The sequence below is a fragment of the Camelus ferus genome, chromosome 35 (assembly GCF_009834535.1).
Source record: "Camelus ferus isolate YT-003-E chromosome 35, BCGSAC_Cfer_1.0, whole genome shotgun sequence".
NCBI classification, from domain to species: domain Eukaryota; kingdom Metazoa; phylum Chordata; class Mammalia; order Artiodactyla; family Camelidae; genus Camelus; species Camelus ferus.
This window is the reverse complement of record NC_045730.1, coordinates 12,584,798-12,592,330: the sequence shown is the minus strand read 5'-3', so window position 1 is coordinate 12,592,330 and position 7,533 is coordinate 12,584,798. Positions and strand designations below refer to the sequence as shown.

At 49.4% G+C, this 7,533-nt stretch overlaps 1 non-coding gene and 1 pseudogene across 1 annotated transcript; both read left to right on the top strand.

Annotated features, from left to right (window-relative positions):
* Positions 1 to 641: 641 nt before the first annotated feature.
* On the top strand, positions 642 to 713 carry TRNAG-ACC. The gene has a single exon. It is a non-coding gene; the product is annotated as a tRNA-Gly (tRNA).
* A 5,139-nt stretch (positions 714 to 5,852) lies between these two features.
* On the top strand, positions 5,853 to 7,064 carry LOC102520206 (annotated as a pseudogene).
* The last annotated feature ends 469 nt before the right edge of the window (positions 7,065 to 7,533 follow it).

Genomic DNA, 7,533 nt, shown 5'->3' with positions numbered 1-7,533 from the left:
AGGGGATTGGTAAGGATCTAATATCAACCCATGAGCACATGGTACAACCAGAAAGTTGAATGAGCTCATCTTGATAGACTTTCAGGTACTGTTCAGGTTGTCTAATGGGGCTGGGTAGGTAGGAACAAATGTGTAAGACCTCCATGAGGCCACCAGACTATGATATATGTGCCCAGGATGTCATGTATGTGGCCACTCTTCAACCCATCCAAGCTCCCCATGGCTCCTCCCCTCTCTGCTTTGGCTGTGGGTCTTTTTAGTGGTGGGAGGTGGCATGGCATGAGGCAGCAGAGAACAGGGTTAGATCTGTGATCACCCAGAGGTTCACTCTAGAATTGGTGTGTATAAAGTACACAACCTGGAAGGTAAATCGGTTTCTGACTCTGAAAGTTTTAAATAAGTTGTAGAAACATCTCATTTTGGCTGACCAGAGATTTTGGCCATCTTAAATGAACAGAGGTTGCTTACTCCTTGATTTAAGTTTTTGAGACTTGCTGAAATGAAACTGTGGATCAAAGGCCCATGGGCTGGAAACCTTGCACTCTAATCTTAGGCAAGTTACCTTAATACAGAAAGTGGTGGCTTGAGGAAAAGAATGCTGTACAGAGAGTCAGAAGGGCTAACATAAGAAAACATGGGGGGAGGGTATAGCTCAGTGGTAGAGTACGTCCCTACCATGCACAAGGTCCTGGGTTCAATCCCCAGTACCTACATTAAAAAAATAAGCCTAATTATCTTCCCCCAAATAAATAAATATATTTTAAAAAGAAAATGTGAATTCTGTTCTGGGCACGGACATGACAAAAAGCACAGTGGGGGTTGGTGGGGGGACTGGAATTTTCACTTCATCATCACTAGATTTGTTTTAATTGTTAAAAATTTTCAGAAGTGGCTCAGTTGTGGTTTGGGAGAGGATGTTTAGTAAAATTTCTGCAAATATTGGCAGCCCCTAGGCATCAAGATCTGTCCAAGGCTCTGAGTCTACTGAAGTGATTCTTTGTTAAAGAAGAGTGGACTCATTCAGAAATAATCCATTATTTCCCTTTAATCTTGTCAGGTGGAGGCATAAGTTTTAAGAGGGGAGGAAAAAAAAAAAAGCACAGATTCTGGGAATTCGATTTTCAACTTCGTAAGGAAATGAACTTTGGGAAAAGACTCATCCAAATGTTAGAAGCCTTCCACACTAAACTAAATGGACGACTCAGATATGTGGTAGTAATTTTTCTATGACCCTGGAGCCAAATCGGACTGCCTTTACCCAGATGCTTCATTCAGCTTTGTTTGTTGCTTTGGCATTTCAGGTGACAGCCTCAGCAACAAAAAGCTGTATGAAATCTTCCTTCTTCTGCATTTACAAGGCAGTTGTCAGAACTTGCAGGATAAACTTTAGGAAGTTTAGACCGAAAGATGTTTAGAATTTGCCTTCTTTTAAGCTCTTAGATTTTTATAAGGTCTTCTGGGAAGGTGTCGGGGGTTGTTAGCAATTGACTGGAAAATACAAGAGGAAAATGATGTTTCTTCCTTCTCCTCCTGAAGACCTGAAAGGATGTCCGCTGATGGCTTCTTGCGGGTCTGTTACTAGATTTAATGGCACTTCCAGTGACAGAAAGAGAAGTCTTAACTGAGAAGAGTTCAGATAAACTTGTTCGGTGAACAAGATAAAGCTTGATGTTCTTCACACTTTATCCCATGACTGTTATGACAAATTTGGGAGTAGGGGTGAATTAAATGCAGAACCTGAAAACATTGGTTCTCTATGAATGTGTCTGAGAATTGCCTGGAGATCTTGCTTAAAAACCCCAAGCCCCTGGGACAGTCAAACCGGGACGGGGGGACGGGCGGGAGGGGAATGTCTTATTTTTTTAGCAGCACTGATGTTCCTTCACAAACACTGCTCCAGTGTCCCAGAAAAGGGGAGACTGGACATTTGCATGAGCTCCATGGACTATAAGGCGGGAAGGGAGCTTGAGCTCCTAGATTCGTTCATAGATGATCACGTGGCCTCACCTCATGGAGAGGCCCCCATTCCTGAGGACAGGATCAGCATCTCTGTCTTGAAGGTGAGGTCACTGAGGGCCCGCACATCCTAACAACTAGAAGGTGCCAGAAAAAGACTGATTGACCGCACACCAGGTTCCTTCCCCTTCACCCCGCCTGGAACCCATGCAGGGTCCTGGTTCTCATCATCACTGAAATGGAATTTATTCTTCTGGAGTTACTTAATCCTTCATTAAATTTATTAAAACCCCGTTCTAAGCCGTCTCATAAAAAAAAAAAACAAAGGAAAAGCCATGATCAGGCAAGACTATCCCTTTCCAAAGGCTGCAGCTTGAATGCATTTATTTGTAAAAGAACAGTGCTCTCAAATACTTCAGACTAATTTTTCTAGAAATTCAGTTTTTAACCTAGATTTGCAATAAAATTCAGAAATTTTTTCCCATCCCCAGAAATTCAAGATACACACATCCCTCTTTCTTCAGACATTTAAGGACATGAACATACTCCATTGTCCTCTTTTTACCACAGAATTTCTGATATGTACCCTTCCTCTCAGATGACAAAATCCCTAAAAAGACAAAAAAATCCAAAAAAAAAGCAGAAGGCTTCTGGTTTGCAGGACAATGTGGGTGTTGCTGGAATTAACAATTTCTAACTGGCATTTTACGAAAGGAACAGAGATTTCATGGGCTCCTTGCATAGAATATGGGTGATACGAATAAATTGGAGCCCGCCGAGTGGGTGACACTGAGATTTGCCTTTTTAAAATCTCAGTCTCTTAAGAGAAAGAGAAATCACCAGGGAGCGTGTGTGTCTTCAGAGCCGGTGACTCAGGCAATGTGTTTGCCTTTAGGGCCAGTGACCAAGGACCAGGGTGTGTCTTCATGGCCATTGACCCGGGGAGAGGGTGTGTCTTCAGGACTAGTGACCCAGGCCAGTGGTGTGACTTCAGGGCCAGCGACCCTGGCACAGGGTTTTAAACCAGGGACAGTGACCCAGATGAGGGTATTAATTCAGAGACAGTGACCCAGGCCAACTCTGTGTTCCAGGACCAGTGACCCAGGTCCAGCGTGTGTCTTCAAGGACAGGGACCCAGGCCAAGGGTGTGTGTTAAGGCCAGTGACCAAGACTAACTGTATGTCTTCAGGGCCAGTGACACAGGCCCAAGTTTGCGGTCAGTGCTAGTGACCCAGGTCTAGGGTGTGCCTTCAGGACCAGTGACCCACGCCCAGAGAGTGCCTTCATTACCAGTGACCCAGGCTCAAGGATGTATCTTCAGTGCCAGTGATCCAGACCCAGGTTTTGGCTTCAGGGCTAGTGACCCAGTCCCAGGGTGTGTCTTCAGTGCCAATGTCCCAGGGCCAGGGAGTGTATCAGGGCCAGTGACCCAGGCCATGTGTGGGTCTTCAGCGCCAGTCACCTAGGCCCCGGGGGTGCTTTCGAGCCAGTGACCAAAGCCCAGATGTGCCTTCAGGCCAGACACCCACGCCCAGAGTATGTCTTCAGTGCCAGTGACCCAGGCTAAGTATGTTTCTTCAGGGTCAGTGACACAGGACAAGTTTGTGCCTTCTATGAAAGTGACTGAGGCCCAGACTGGTAATTCAGGGCCAGTGACTCAGGTCAAGTTTGTATTCAGGGCCAGTGAGCCAGACAAACGGCGTGCATTCAGGGCCAGTGAACAAGGCCCAGAGTGTGCCTTCAGTAGCAGTGACCCAGGCCCATATTTGCAATCACTGCCAGTGACCCAGACCCGGGGTATGCCCTCAGCCCCAGTGACCGAAGCCAGCTGTACCATCAGGCCAGGCACACAGGCCCAGTGTGCAACTTCAGGGCCAGTGACCCGATCTAAGTGCGTTTCTTCAGGTCATTGTCTGAGGACAAGGGTATGCATGCAGCACCAGTGGCACAGTCCCTCGGTGTTCCTTCTAGAAAAGCGACCGAGGACCTGGGACTGCTTTCATGTAAAGTTACACAATCCCAGGGTGTGCCTTCAGGGGCAGAGACTTAGGCCCCCGGGGTCTTCTCAAGTCCAGTGAGCAAGGCCCAGGAGATGGCTTCTGCGCAAGTGATCCAGGCCCAGGATATGTTTTCGAGGCCAGTGACCCAAGCCAAGTGTGCATTTTGAGGGCCACTGACCCAAGCCAAGTGTATCTCTTTAGGGCCAATGACCAAGGCCAACAGTGCATCTTCACTGTTAGTGACCCAGGCCGAGGGTGTGTATCAGGGCCAGTCACCCAGGCCAAGAGTGTGTCTTCACAGCCAGTGACCCGGGCCCAGGGCTGCAATCAGTGCCAGTGACCCAGGCCCAGGGAATGGCTTAGTCACCAGTGACCCAGGCCCAGGCAGTTTTTTCGCAGCCAGTGACCCAAGCCAAGAGTGTCTCTCTAAGTCCACTGACCCAAGACAAGTGTGTGTCTTTAAGGCCAGTGACCAAAGCCAAGAGTACTTCTTCACAGCCAGTGAACCAGGCCCCTGGGGATCTTCTCAAGGCCAGTGACCCAGTCCCAGGGGATGGCTTCTGCGCCAGCGACCCAGGCCCAGGCTATGTTTTTGGGGCCAGTGACCCGAGCCAAGAGTGCATCTCTAGGGCCACTGACCAAAGCCAAGTGCGTGTCTTTAGGGCCAACGACCAAGGCCAATAGTGCGTCTTCACGGTTAGTGACCCAGGCCCAGGGTATGCATCAGGGCCAGTGACTCAGGCTAAGAGTGCGTCTTCACGGCCAGTGACCCAGGCCATGAGTGCATCTTCACGGCCAGTGACCCAGGCCATGAGTGCGTCTTCAGGGTCAGTGACCCAGTCTATGTGTGTTTCTTCAGGGCCAGTGACCCAGGCCCAGGGTTGCCATCAGCACTAGTGAATCTCACCACCCCCTCACCGGGTGGTCCCATTACCCTTAAAGTCGCGGGTGGGGGTGTCCCAGTGCAGGAGGACCTTAGGTGGCATTCGGCGGGACCTGGAAGGACTGCACGGGGCGGAGACTGACGCAGGGTGCCAGCAGGTAGCATCAGAAATCAGACACGACCGTCGGGCGAGCCGGGCCCCTGGCTTGCCAGGCCCCAAAAGCGGTGAAGTTTCTCCCCAATTTCCCGAATCCCAGCGGGGGAGGGGGGGAGGGGCGGCAGGGGCGGCGGCCTGTCCGGGTGCCGGGGCCTAGCGCTGCGGGGGCCGGGGCCGGGGTCGCCCGCCTCCGCCCGAGTGTTCCATGGAGGGCGCAGCGGGTGGAGGCGAGGCCCGCGGGCCCTCTCCCTCCTCCACCTCCTAGCCCCGGGCACCAGGCCGCAGAGACGACTGTACAGCCAGCTGCCGACTAGCTTCTTCACCGGGAGTGAATTTCCGGGCTCTGCTCGTTCGCGGGGTGGGGCGCGGCACGACTTCCGGTTTGCGGGCGGGGCAGTGCGCGACTTCCGGTTTTCAGGCTGGGGGAGGGGGGCGCACGCGCAAGTAGGCGGGGGCGGGGCGAGGCGGGGCAGTGAGCACTGCCTTTTAAAGGGCATTTTAATGTATTACCCCCCCCCCAAAAAAGAATTCAATGTGTTGAATGTTACCTTTGAGAACAGCTCTACTCTTCTGTATCCTTGTGCAAGTCCCCTTGTGTGAGATTATTAACATTTCCTTAATTTATACCTAGGGGTCCAGAGGCCTGCAGCCTTTCTCTGGAGGGGCCCTGTGTCTGAGGAACTCTCTCCTGCCTTTGCTTAGAGTGAGAAAAAGCTTTCTTAACAAACCGAAACAACCTAGCTAATTTTAACATTCATTTTTCCTTTACCCACTATTTTTCTCTGACTTAACTGTTTTAGAGTATGCTTTTCCTTTTATTTCTGTCCTTTGGTTTTGAGCAAAAGGAACATCTTAAAAATACCCAATCGCCGGGGGCAGTGTCTCTGGAATCCAGAGGATGGGCCCCAGCATTGACCGCATCAGGGGTGCCGGCATGGAGTGCATGGGTGCAGGCCTGGGCCACAGAATGAATTGTGTGGGCTCCGAGATTGAGCGCATGGGCTGGTCATGGACCTCATGGGCTCAGTCGAGCGCATGGACTCTGGCATGGAGCGTATGGGCCCACTGGGCCTTTACCACATGGCCTCCAGCATTGAGCACATGGGCCAGACCACGGAGCGCTTCGGCTCCGTGGTGGAGCGCATGGGTGCCAGCATGGGCTTTGGCCTCGAGTGTATGGCCACACTCATTGACTGAGTGGGCCAGACCATCAGGTGCATGGACTCTGGTGTGCAGCGTATGGGCCCTGCCATCGAGTGCATGGGCCTGAGCATGGAGCGCATGGTGCCCACAAGTATGGGGGCAGGCCTGGAGCACATGGGCTCCATGATGGATCGCATGGCCACCAGCCTGGAATGCATGGGAGCCAACAAACTGGAGCGCATGGGTCCCACCATGGGCCCTGCCCTGAGCGCTGACATTGAGCGCATGGGCCTGGCCATGGGTGGTGGTGAAGGTGCCAGCTTTGACCATGCCATCAAGGTGGAGGATGGCAACTTTGGAGGAAGCTTCACAGGTTCCTTTGGTGGAGCAGGAGGCCACGCTCCTGGGGTGGCCAGGAAGGCCTGCCAGATACTTCTGAGAAATCTTCCATTTGATTTTACATGGAAGATGCTAAAAGACAGATTCAACGAATGTGGCTACATGCTGTATGCTGACATCAAGATGGAGAATGGGAAGTCCAGGGGGTGCAGTGTGGTTAAGTTTGAGTTGCCAGAGGTGGCTGAGAGAGCCTGCCATATGATGAATGGGATGAAGCTGAGTGGCTGAGAGACTGATGTCAGAATCGATAGAAATGCTTAAGCTGTTGCCTTTTTTAAACATCGATACCAGACCTCTGAATTTGTATTTTTTCTTGTTAACCATTTAAATTTGTTGGCTGGATGTATAAAGATGTTTTAAAAATTCAGTTGCTTTTTGGGGTAATTTGAATTACTTTTTTAATGACTGGGGTTCCATTTGACTGCATTGGGACTGCAATGTGCACCATTTTTTTTTGTAGTTGTGTCATCTTGTTGACATCGAATATGACTTTGATAATAAATACCAGTTCCTGAAAAAAAAAAAACCCCAATCGATGAAGATGCAATTCCATTATGCATCACTTCCTTTAATAGGGCCTATTTTAAACCTGGACTTCCTGGAACTAAGCTATCCAGTGGTTTATCAGAAATAATTAGACAGTTTGAATAAAGTATATTTACAGGTCCACAACTGCCTCTTTGGATATAAATTTATACAAAGCCATCAAAAGAACTCTGGTAAAGCCACTCCACTTGAAATGACGTCCTCACATAAATAGAATTATCCCAGCACGGTTGTTCAGGGAAAAGGATATAGAGGCAGAACCCACAAAATATTTGTTGTTTAGAATCAATCAAGAGTTTAAGAGAAACATACACAAGATCTTATGGTAGCTCACAGAGAAAAAAATGTGACAATGAATATATATATGTTCATGTATAACTGAAAAATTGTGCTCTACAATGGAATTTGACACAACATTGTAAAATGATTATAAATGAATAAAAAATGTT